The following is a 10725-nucleotide window of genomic DNA, read 5'->3' on the forward strand; positions in this document are numbered from 1 at the left end:
TAGGCCGACTCTTAGTGTTACCATGCCCTGTGATTAAAGTAAATGGTAAGTTGCAGTAACCCAATCCTAACAGGACTTATAATGTCCCAGACCCCTCAGGAATGAAGGTCTGAGTAACCCCTCCAGGCCAAAAACCACAGCCAGCTGAGGTGCTTGCTGAGGGCAAAGGTAATACAGAATGGGTAGCAGCAGAAGGTAATTCTACCTATCAATTACGACCACGTGATCAATTGCAAAAGCGAGGCTTGTAATTGTCAATGTATTTTCTTTGTATGTGATTATTGTGTATATTTCCTTTGTTCAAGTATGTTATATCAGATATAATTTGACTCAGTGGGTTTTCATTTATATGTATGATAGATGATTGATGATAAGTATAAGTGTGATTTCATTAATATCTGGAAATTATATAAGTATGTATTGGTAAAGAATTGTGTACAGGTGCCAGGCTGGCAAGGGGTGGATTGCTCTGGTTTATTGTGCCAGCCTGGCCGATAAACACAAGTAGGATTAACTGAAGGGCAGAGGGATAAATGGCTCGGTGAGCCTCACCTTGGTTGTTCTGTGCCTCAGTTTAAAGGGGTACACTACCTGTGTGATGCCTAGCCTGTGGACTGTGTCGCTGTAAGGTGAGGTCCCTTTAAGCCCACACGATTGGAATGTTCATCTCTGGAGATGGGGACTGACAGTTGATGACAGTTGGGGACCTGCCTTGCTGTTTGCTGCCTGGGTATATATAGCCCAGCTCTCTCTACAGAAGAAAACTAGTAACTGGCAGCTCTCAAAAACTTGAAGGACTGCTAGTGTCTCACTGCTTTATAACTTAACTGTTAATTTCTTGTATTATCTATCTGTATATTATTTAACGGTTTATTTCTTGAATTATCTATCTTTATAAATATATTTATATATAATTACTAGCAATCTGGTTTGTGTCTCTAGAGAACCCTGTCCAATACAGGTGGTTACAATGGGCTCCGACAGGGGTGATTGTGGGATGACTCAGGACCAAGCTGTGTTTCCTTCTGCTGTCCATGGAGTTGCTACAGGTTGAAACCTGCTCAATGATACCTAAAAACATCAGCTTATAGTACAGCTCTTTTTCTACAATATTTCAGGAATTTTTTAAAATTTTGTCTTTAGCTTTGTTTTTAAACATGTAGATTTGTCTCCATGTGCTTTTTTCCATTTTTTACTCTGCCCATCACTTGGTGAGCTCTTTCAATCGAATGTTTTAAAAAAGATTGTGGTACTATCATCCCTATTACTTTATCAAATAATTGCTCTTCCCCATTTTTTGCTTTTCACATTGTTTACATATTTGTCCTTTCTCCTTCTCTGTGTATTTCCTGTTTATTATCATTTCCTCATATTATCCGGGAGAAATCCTTCCATCTTACTTTCAACCTCATTAATAATTTGTTCTTCAAATGTATGTGGGGTACATTTGATGCCATCTATTGTATTTTGTGTTTTTAAAATTCTATTTTCCATGTCTAATGTTGGTTCCCATGTGATATCTTATTCCATCATTCTTCTGTGGATCAGCTGATAGGTTTGAACTGCTCACCTTGTGGTCAGCAGCACAATGAGTAAAACACTACTGGCCAGGGCTCAAGTAACCTTAAGGCAGGTGAAAGCCCTGCTATGAGTATGTGTTGATGAGAGCATATGCAGACCAGCCTTTCTCAGGCATCGTTACCCCACCACTCCCCTCCCTCACCCAGTAAACATCACTGTGTTTTCTTACTGATAATTCTTCTATTGATTCAGTAATTTTTCAAATTAAAAAGATAAAACAAGCCATAGAACTGGAATGATGGAAACTTTCTCTTATCACTTCCCAGTTAAAAATTATTTCATCTTTTAATGGCCAGCACCCTCTTGGACCTGCAGTTAGGCTCAGCACATTAAAGTTTCAGCACAATCTTCTTTGTGGTTTTAGCCTTCTTCCAGAAAATTGGCTTTGTCTGCCCGCCATACCCACTCTGCTCCTTACCGTAAGCATACACGGAATTCTTGCCCTTTTTATACTGGATCACGTTGTGAGGCTGATGCTTGCACACTTTTTTTTAAATCATTTTACTGGGGGCTCGTAATACTCTTATCACAATCCATACATACATCCATTGTGTTGAGCACATTTGTACCTTTGTTGCAACCATCATTCTTAAAACATTTTCTTTCTACTTGAGCCCTTGGTATCAGCTCCTCATTTTCCCCTCCCTCCCTGCCCCACCCCTTCCCTCACGAACCCTTGATAATTTATAAATTATGATTGTTTTGTCATGTCTTATACTGTCTGACGTCTCCCTTCACCCACTTTTCTGCTGTCCATCCGTTCCCCAGGAAGGGGATATATATAGATACTTGTAATCGGTTCCTCCTTTCTACCCCACCTTCCCCTTACCCTTCTGGTATCGCTACTCTCGTTGGTCCTGAGGAGTTTATCTGTCCTGTATTCCCTGTGTTTCCAGTTCCTATCTGTACTAGTGTACATCATCTGGTCTAGCTGGATTTGTAAGGTAGAATCAGGATCATGATAGCGCGGGAAGAGGAAGCATTAAAGAACTAGAGAAAAGTTGTATGTTTCATCATTGCTACACCCTGATTGGCTCATCTCCTCCCTGAAACCCTTCTGTAAGGGGATGTCCAGTTGCCTAGAGATGGGCTTTTGGTCTCTACTCCACACTACCCCTCATTCACAAAGATATGATTTTTTGTTCTTTATTGCCTGATACCTGATCCTATCAACACCTCATGATCACACAGGCTGGTATGCTTCTTCCATGTGGGCTTTGTTTCTTCTCAGTCACTTGTTTATCTTCAAGCCTTTAAGACCCCAGATGCTATATCTTTTGACAGCCAGGCACCATCAGCGTTCTTCACATTTGCTTATTCACCTGCTTTGTCTTCAGTGATTGTGCCAGGAAGGTGTGCATCATGGGGTTCCAGTTTAATAGAACAAAGTGTTCTTGCATTGAGGGAGTACTTGAGTAGAGGCCCAATGTCCATCTGCTAACTTAATACTAAACCTATACATATATGTACATATATCTATTTCCCCCATTATCATATATAAATATATTTACATATGCACATGCCTGTATTTAAACCTCTATAAATGTACTTTGCCTCCTAGTTCTTTCCTCTATTTCCTTTTACTTTCCTCTTGTCCCACTATCATGCTCAGCTTTCACTGGGTTTCAGTAATTCCTCTCGGTTACATTATCCTTGATCAAGCCCTACCAGACCTCCTACACCTTCCTTTCCATCAATTTTTAGATCACTTGTTGTTCCTTTGTCCCTGAGTTAGTTAATACCCACCTCCTTTCCCTCACCTCCTCCTCTCCCATGTCCCCCGGAACTCTTGGTCCCGTTGGTTTTCTCCTCAAGATTGTTTATCCTGCCTATCTTATCTAGATAGACCTGCAGAGACAATAATATGCACAAAAAACAAGACAGAGCAAATCAAAGAAAACAACAACAAAACCAATGACAAAAAAATTAAAAAGTCTGTAAATAGTTCAAGGTCTGTTTGTTGACCCTTAGAAGTGTTTTCTGGGATGGGATGTCACACCCTAGCCACAAAGTAAATAGTTCAAGGTCTGTTTGTTGACACTTAGAAGTGTTTTCTGGGATGGGGTGTCACACCCTAGCCACAAAGTCTATTTTTGGTATTTCCTGGGGACTTCTTTGCTCTGTTCCCCTTGCTGTTCTGTTGCATGTCCTTAGTGTTTTACGTCGGTGTGGTGGGATCAGATCGGGCACAATTCCTACACTGTGTCTCCAGTGTTGCCCCTCATAGGGCTATGGGTCAGTGAGGGATGTGGTGTCTCATAGTGGGGCCAGCCTTATTGTCCTCTCTGTGCATTGGCTGCTCTGAGCAGGGATATCGTCCTCGAGGCTTGCTGGTCCAGGATGTGCTCCACTCTCTCTTCCTCCCCGTTCATTTGCTCCTGTGTGCTCTGATCAGACATGTCCCTCTCCCTGAACTTTAGCTTCAGCGCTGTCCTCTGAAGTAAATTCTTCCATGGGGCAGGTGGCAGGGGGCTGTCCACTTGTTTGGGATTGAGGCCAGGTGTACACAGTGTAAATGGGAACTTGAACATCTGCAATCCTCACCTTGCTCCATTCCTGCCTAACTGGAAATGGTACCCTATCACTCTTCACCTCCATACCTGGCAGCTGAGCAGAGAGAGATTGCCCTCTGAAGGGATTTAAAAGAGAAATCATGATATTTTTACTTGTTTGTATTTCTGTAACTGTTCTCCATGAAGTAATTTATTTTTACAAGAATGTAGTTAGATAACCATTTTATAAAATCAAAGCATTCTGAGAAATGTTTTAAAAGTTGTAGCTGTGAATGAAACGACCAGAACAGAAACAATGGGAATGTTTACACATTGGGAAGAATGTAAGCACACATCATTGAGCAATTCATGTAGAAATTGTTGAATGGGACCATAAACTGCTGTGTCAACCTTCACTAAAAACACAATTAAAAGGGAAAAAAAGAAAGGAAGTAAAGAAAACAAAAAAGACATGAGGCTGTGATTAGTAGAATTGACAGGTAAGAAAATCAGTCATTTGGAGAGATTCACAGTTGAGGAGTGACTGGGATATCCTCTACCCTAAACTTATCTTCTCCCTCCTCTCCTAAATCTCTCTGATTTAGGAGAGACAACAGAGATTTGACCTTCCCTCCTACTCACAGACAGTGTACCTGAGGCTCCCACGGAGCAGGAACTGAGTCCCAAGCAAGCAGACACTTGAAGAACAGTCTTCTCATAAGAAAGACAACCGGACAATACTTTCTGAACTAGGAGAATGCATATAGACCCTTATGATGTAGTGGGTTGTGTAGACAGTTCTATTCTGTCTTATAGGGTCACTAGGAATTTTAATCCAGTCAACGACAGTGAGATTGGGTTTTTGGAAGGTTATTTGAAGAGTACTGGCATTGGTTATCTAGATTGCTGTCATTGATTTCCACCGTTGAGAAGCAGTTATGATGGTTTCTAGGCAAAACATGAGAAACACAAAGCAGAATCTTAGCAGTTCTCATCTGCCAATTCTCGCCTCCCACCTTGCCCACATCTGCCCTCTCGTTAGGCTGTTATCTGTCCCCAACACTTACACCAGTTTGTCAGCACTCGCCAGTCCCGGGACTTTACTGGTTTTGTTCTGGAATCTACATGGCTCTTTCACTTCTACTTTTCCCAGAGTTGTTTATGAGAAATGAAGTCTGAAAGGAACCAAAATCCTTTGGGAACAATTGTAAAGCAGGTGACCTAGGGAATTCATGGAAAAACAAGACTTACATAAGCACTATTATTGCAAATATGAGTAACGGATGCTGGAAAGAGAGATAGGTTTACCTTTTTCTTACAAGGACCTTCAAAGATGAGCTTGAATGTCAGCTCAGCCACTTTGTAACTATGGGATCTCCAAAAATGACTTAATTTTCTGAGTCTCAATTTCCGTGTCCATAAAATAGAAATAGTTTTACTTACCTGCTGTGACTGCTGGAGATTCCAACGCATTTAAATCATTAGTCACACTTGAAACACTTATCGCAGTGGCTAATGCATGTCCTAAAACTATACTTCATTTATCTGCCCTCGCTCTCTCTCTGTTTATCTGATCGTGTTGGGCTACTCTGGGTTTACTGGCTTATGCAAGACAACATACAAGTTCCAACTTTTAGCCTGAAAATTCACTGCTATGATGTCAATTCTGACTCGTAGCAACCTAACAGGCCGAATAGAATTGCCCCTGTGGATTTCCAAGACTGTACATCTTTACAGAAGTTGAAAGTCCCATCATTCACCCCGAAAATTTATTTAAAAACAAAAAGAATTCATAGAACTATTATGAGATAAATTCTTTTACTTGATGCTCTGGTATATACTTGATCTCATCTTCAATTTGAAGTGAATGCTCAGTTGTTATTAACTTATGTTATCTAGCCAGGCCTGGAGCTTAGGATCATAGTTTCAGGAAACATCAAGGTCAATTGGCATAACACAGTTGCTACAAAGACAATGTACTGCAAGACAATGTTCTGCAAACACGTGGGATTTGAGAAGCTGGAGAGCAACCAAGAGGGTGGGGTAGAAACGGGAACCGATTACAGGGATCTCCTACATATAACCTCCTCCCTGGGGGATGGACAACAGAAAAGTGGCTGAAGGGAGACATCAAACAGTGTAAGATACGACAAAATAATAATTTACAACTTATCAAGGGTTCATGAGGGAGGGGAAAAATGAGGAGCTGATGCCAGGGGCTTAGGTGGAGAGCAAATGTTTTGAGAAGGATGAGGACAACGGATGTACAAATGTGCTTGACACAATTGATGTATGTATGGATTGTGATAAGAGTTATATGAGCCCCCCAAAAAATGATTTTAAAAAGAAAGCTGGTGAGCACGCATTAGGTTGCAACTATTGGTCTCTTCTGTCCAAAGCAAAGTGAAAAAAAATCACAGATGCTTGTCAACATTAGGCCAAAGGACTGTGTGACTCTCAGGTCCCATGACCCTGAGACCAGAAGAATCGGATGGTATCTGGCTACCACTGCTGACAGCTCTGAAAGAGATCACAAGGGAAGATCCGGTATATCAGGGAGAAAACAGAGCAGAACTCAAAAACATCAGACAAGCTGACTGCTCTGATAGATACTGGTAGGCTCCTGACACTGTGGCCCTTTGTCACACTGCAAACCTGGCACTGAACTCATTTTCATAGCTCAGTTTTTAGCCCCCCAATTGACAGGTCTGGAGGGCGAATGCCAACATGAAAGTGGTACACACTCCTTAGAACAATCAACCAAAGGGCAGCATTTTTTCAGGGATAAATCTCAGAATACAGGAATGGACAGGAAAGGATGAATGGAAATGGTAAGTCCTAGAAGTAGGAAGAGTGCCGTGATGCTGTGGGGACTGAAATCATTGTCAATGAACAAAATGTGTATGAATTGTTGGATGGAAAACTAATTTGCTTTGTACTTTCACTCAAGTAACCATAAAAAAGTTGTATAACAAATCTATTTCCAAGTCTGGGTACGCAATCAAATTAGAAGTCCCCTGAGTAGTTTATACTTAGCTCTCCCCAAGAATCATGCTGGACATTTCTGTTAACACTGTACGAATAATGTAAGGAAAATAAAGTCAAAAGGAACGGCATTCTTGTCAGAACTTAGCCACGTTGCTACTTTTCTTGACCATCATCCATTGCTCGCTCTCAATTCCCTGTACATTGTCTCAAGTCATCAGACATTAGTTAGGGAATAATGAGATATGTCTGGGAATTAAAGAGTCCCATAAGCACCCTGTTAATTTCCATCTCTCCTGGTTGCTGTGAGACCAGCAACTTAAGATATCCAGACAGGTAAATACGCCAACATAGCCACTTGGCTAGAAGGGCCCATGTGTTGATCCCTCCATTTCAGAAGAATAAGAAGAGCTGGGAGGAGATAAAAAGTGAGAAGACAACGAGACGAGAAGAGAGAGCGAAAGATTGAAACCCTTGCTCTGGTGATTATATGAGTATTGATTTTTTTCAATTTATTGGGTGATTGTATAAGTATTTATCAAAGGTGATAAAACTGTGCCAGAGCAAATCGAGTATTTGTGACTTGTGGGGGGAAAAAATAGACCAAATTTTCATTGATTCTATCACTTAAACATTCTACTTAATTGCGGAATCTTTTACTGAAAAATTGGAGTCACCATATTTTCAAAATAAGATGAGTATTTTCATTAGTAAAAATACAGTAGTAATATTAGTACCAATGTTTTTTTCATTTCTTTCTTCATAAGTGTAAAGACTACCCATAAGGTTTCTATTTACATTCAATATTTTCTTCTCATTTAATAAGACTCTGTGTGGTTTGAGACCAACTTAGTGCTTCATGTGTGTATCATGTAAGCCCTGAAAGCAATTAGTGTCAACCAGAGAGTTCTTACTAACGGTCTTCAATTTTGAATTTTTGTGGACCCAAAGGAAAATTGAATTCCATAGAGGATATTGGTTTGAACTCATTTCTCCAGCTCTAGAAGGTCTGGTTGTATCATTATGAAAAATTGACACACCTTGCCAGGTATCAAAGGTCTGATGTGGGTAACTTTGACCTGAGTGGAATAGCTCCATGTGTAATAGTCATTTAGCATGTGTAATCTTAATTTATTATCCTAACCTTTAAAGACCTTGAAGGCCACATGTTGCAAAGGCTTCCAATTTATTCCGCTAGAAAGTGCTTTTATCAATATATGTTATACAGTCGCCTTGTCAAGTGAGTCATTCATTTTAAGCAAACATTCCAGATAGCTGGTAGTCAATTTTGGTTTTATTGCAAAACTTTCTCAAATGTTCTACTGATTGAGCTGTGAGTTCCCATGCTAAAGATACAGGTGCTGATCATGTAGCCTGGAGAGCTCCACCTCTAGCCTTATCTTCATGGAGAAAGTGAGCACCCACCTCCGCACTGACCTGTTTACGAGTAAGCAGATTTTCAGCAGGGCACAATTGCTGAAAGGGAGCCTCTGCCCACATCCCATCTCGCTAGGTTGTAGAGCTCTGCAGGAACAGAAAAGTGACCCCTGGTGGCCAGATGGGTAAGAGCGCAGTTGCTAATCTGAAAGTCTGTGCTTCAAACACCAGCAATTCTACAAGAGGAAACACAATTTTAATTGATTTGGTCCCCTTAAAATTATAACCTGGGAAACCCTATGGGGCAGTTCTAATCTGAATCGAATTCACTTCACAACACACAACAACAACTTTGAAATGGAATGTACTTGGGCTCGGCAGCAGACACAAAAGTAAGTTAGTCCTCACGAAATTTACCCTCTAAAATGGAGCCTCTCATTTTTATCTGAGTGTCCATTTTAAAGTCTGTATATTAAGAATAAAACTTTCTACATCATAAGATTAGTGTAAAGATTACGCATGGAAACATTTGCTCCCATGCTCCGAGTTCTTCAAAATCTACCCTTTCTCAGCCTGATATCTAACTTAAGCACCTATGGATAGCTTAAGACCTTCCCTTAGCTGCCTAACCCTCCCATTGTCCATATATATATCAATACTTACACTAGTCCTGTTAGATAATATCAACTCAAAGGAGGAGAGGGGAAGAAAGAGGAACTAATACCAAGGGTTTATCTCAGCTCAGTAGAAAAGAATGACAGTAAACAGATGTACAAATATGCCTGATCCTATTTCTGTATGGATAATAAAGTGATCTATTAATAAAAATAACTTAGCACCTTAAAAAAAAGAAAGAATGTGGCATCAAGATTGGATGAAGGCTTATTAACAATATGCAACATGCAGCCGGCACAACCTTGCTTGCTGAAAGTGAGGAGGAATTGAAGCACTTGCTGACGAAGATAAAGGACTACAGACTTCAGTATGGACTACAACTCAGTGTGAAGTACTAAAAATTCTCACAATTGGATCAAAAGGTAACATCATGACAAATGGAGACGAGATTGAGGTTGTAAAGAACTTCATCCTGCTTGGATCCACAATCGATGTGCACGAAGCAGCAGTCAAGAGGTTAAACAACACATTGCATTGGGTACATCTACTGCACCAGACCTTCTTGAAGTAGTCAAAAGCGAGAATGTTATTTTGAGGACTATGGTGTGCCTGGCCCAAGCAATGGTATTTTCAATCTCTCATATACGCATGAGAGTTGGACACTGAATAGGAAGGCAGACAAAGAATCAGTACATTTGAGTTCCGTTGCTTGCGAAAAAAAATACTGAAAATACAATGGAGTGCCAAAATAACAAACAAATCTGTCTTGGAAGAATTACGGGCAGAATGTTTCTGGGGAGTGAGGATGGAGAGACTTCATCTGACATATTTTAAACATATCATCACAGTGGTTCTCAACCTTCCTGACACCGCGACCCTTTCATGCAGTTCCTCATGTGGTGGTGACCCCCAACCAAAAAATTATTTTTGTTGCTACTTCATCACTGTCATTTTGCTACTGTTCTGAATTGGGTGACCCCTGTGAAAGGGTCGTTGGACCCCCCAAAGGGGTCGCAACCCACAGGTTGAGAACCGCTGTATTATCAGGAGTGACCAGTCCCTGAAAAAGGGTGAAATGCTTGGTAAACTTGAGGGACAGCTGGGGGAAGGAGGGTGCGGGAGCAAGGCCCTCAAGAAGATGGACTGACTCAATGGCATCAACAATGGGCTCAAACACAAGAACAATTGTGAGGATGGCCCCGGACTAGGTGGTGTTTCGTTCTGTAGTACAGGAGGTCACTATGGGTCGGGACTAACTTAACAGCACCTAACAACAGCAACTGCCAAGCCATTAAGAATCCTGGTCCAGCCAGGTTGACACAGAACTGAATGGCCACATTCCACCCTTTTTCAACTTGACACCCATACACATCTCCTTAAACCATACATGATTGCTAAACCAAGGCAAATTACAAAGCCATGTTTATACTTAACATTACACAACAACCACACATACAACAGAGACCAGACGAACCCCACTGATAGCTAATATCTTATAAAGTAACAAAAAATGTTTTTATATATGTACAAGGGAGAAATACTCATAACAATTATAGCCTTCATGGACAAAGCTGATATTTACAACTGTGTGATTCCACCACCCATTCTCTATTCCTGTTGCCCTCAATAAATAGCTCAGCTCACTTTGGTTCTTTGCTTGACAAGATAACTCAAA

The sequence above is a fragment of the Tenrec ecaudatus genome, chromosome 11 (genome assembly GCF_050624435.1).
Source record: "Tenrec ecaudatus isolate mTenEca1 chromosome 11, mTenEca1.hap1, whole genome shotgun sequence".
In the NCBI taxonomy this organism is placed as follows: Eukaryota; Metazoa; Chordata; class Mammalia; order Afrosoricida; family Tenrecidae; genus Tenrec; species Tenrec ecaudatus.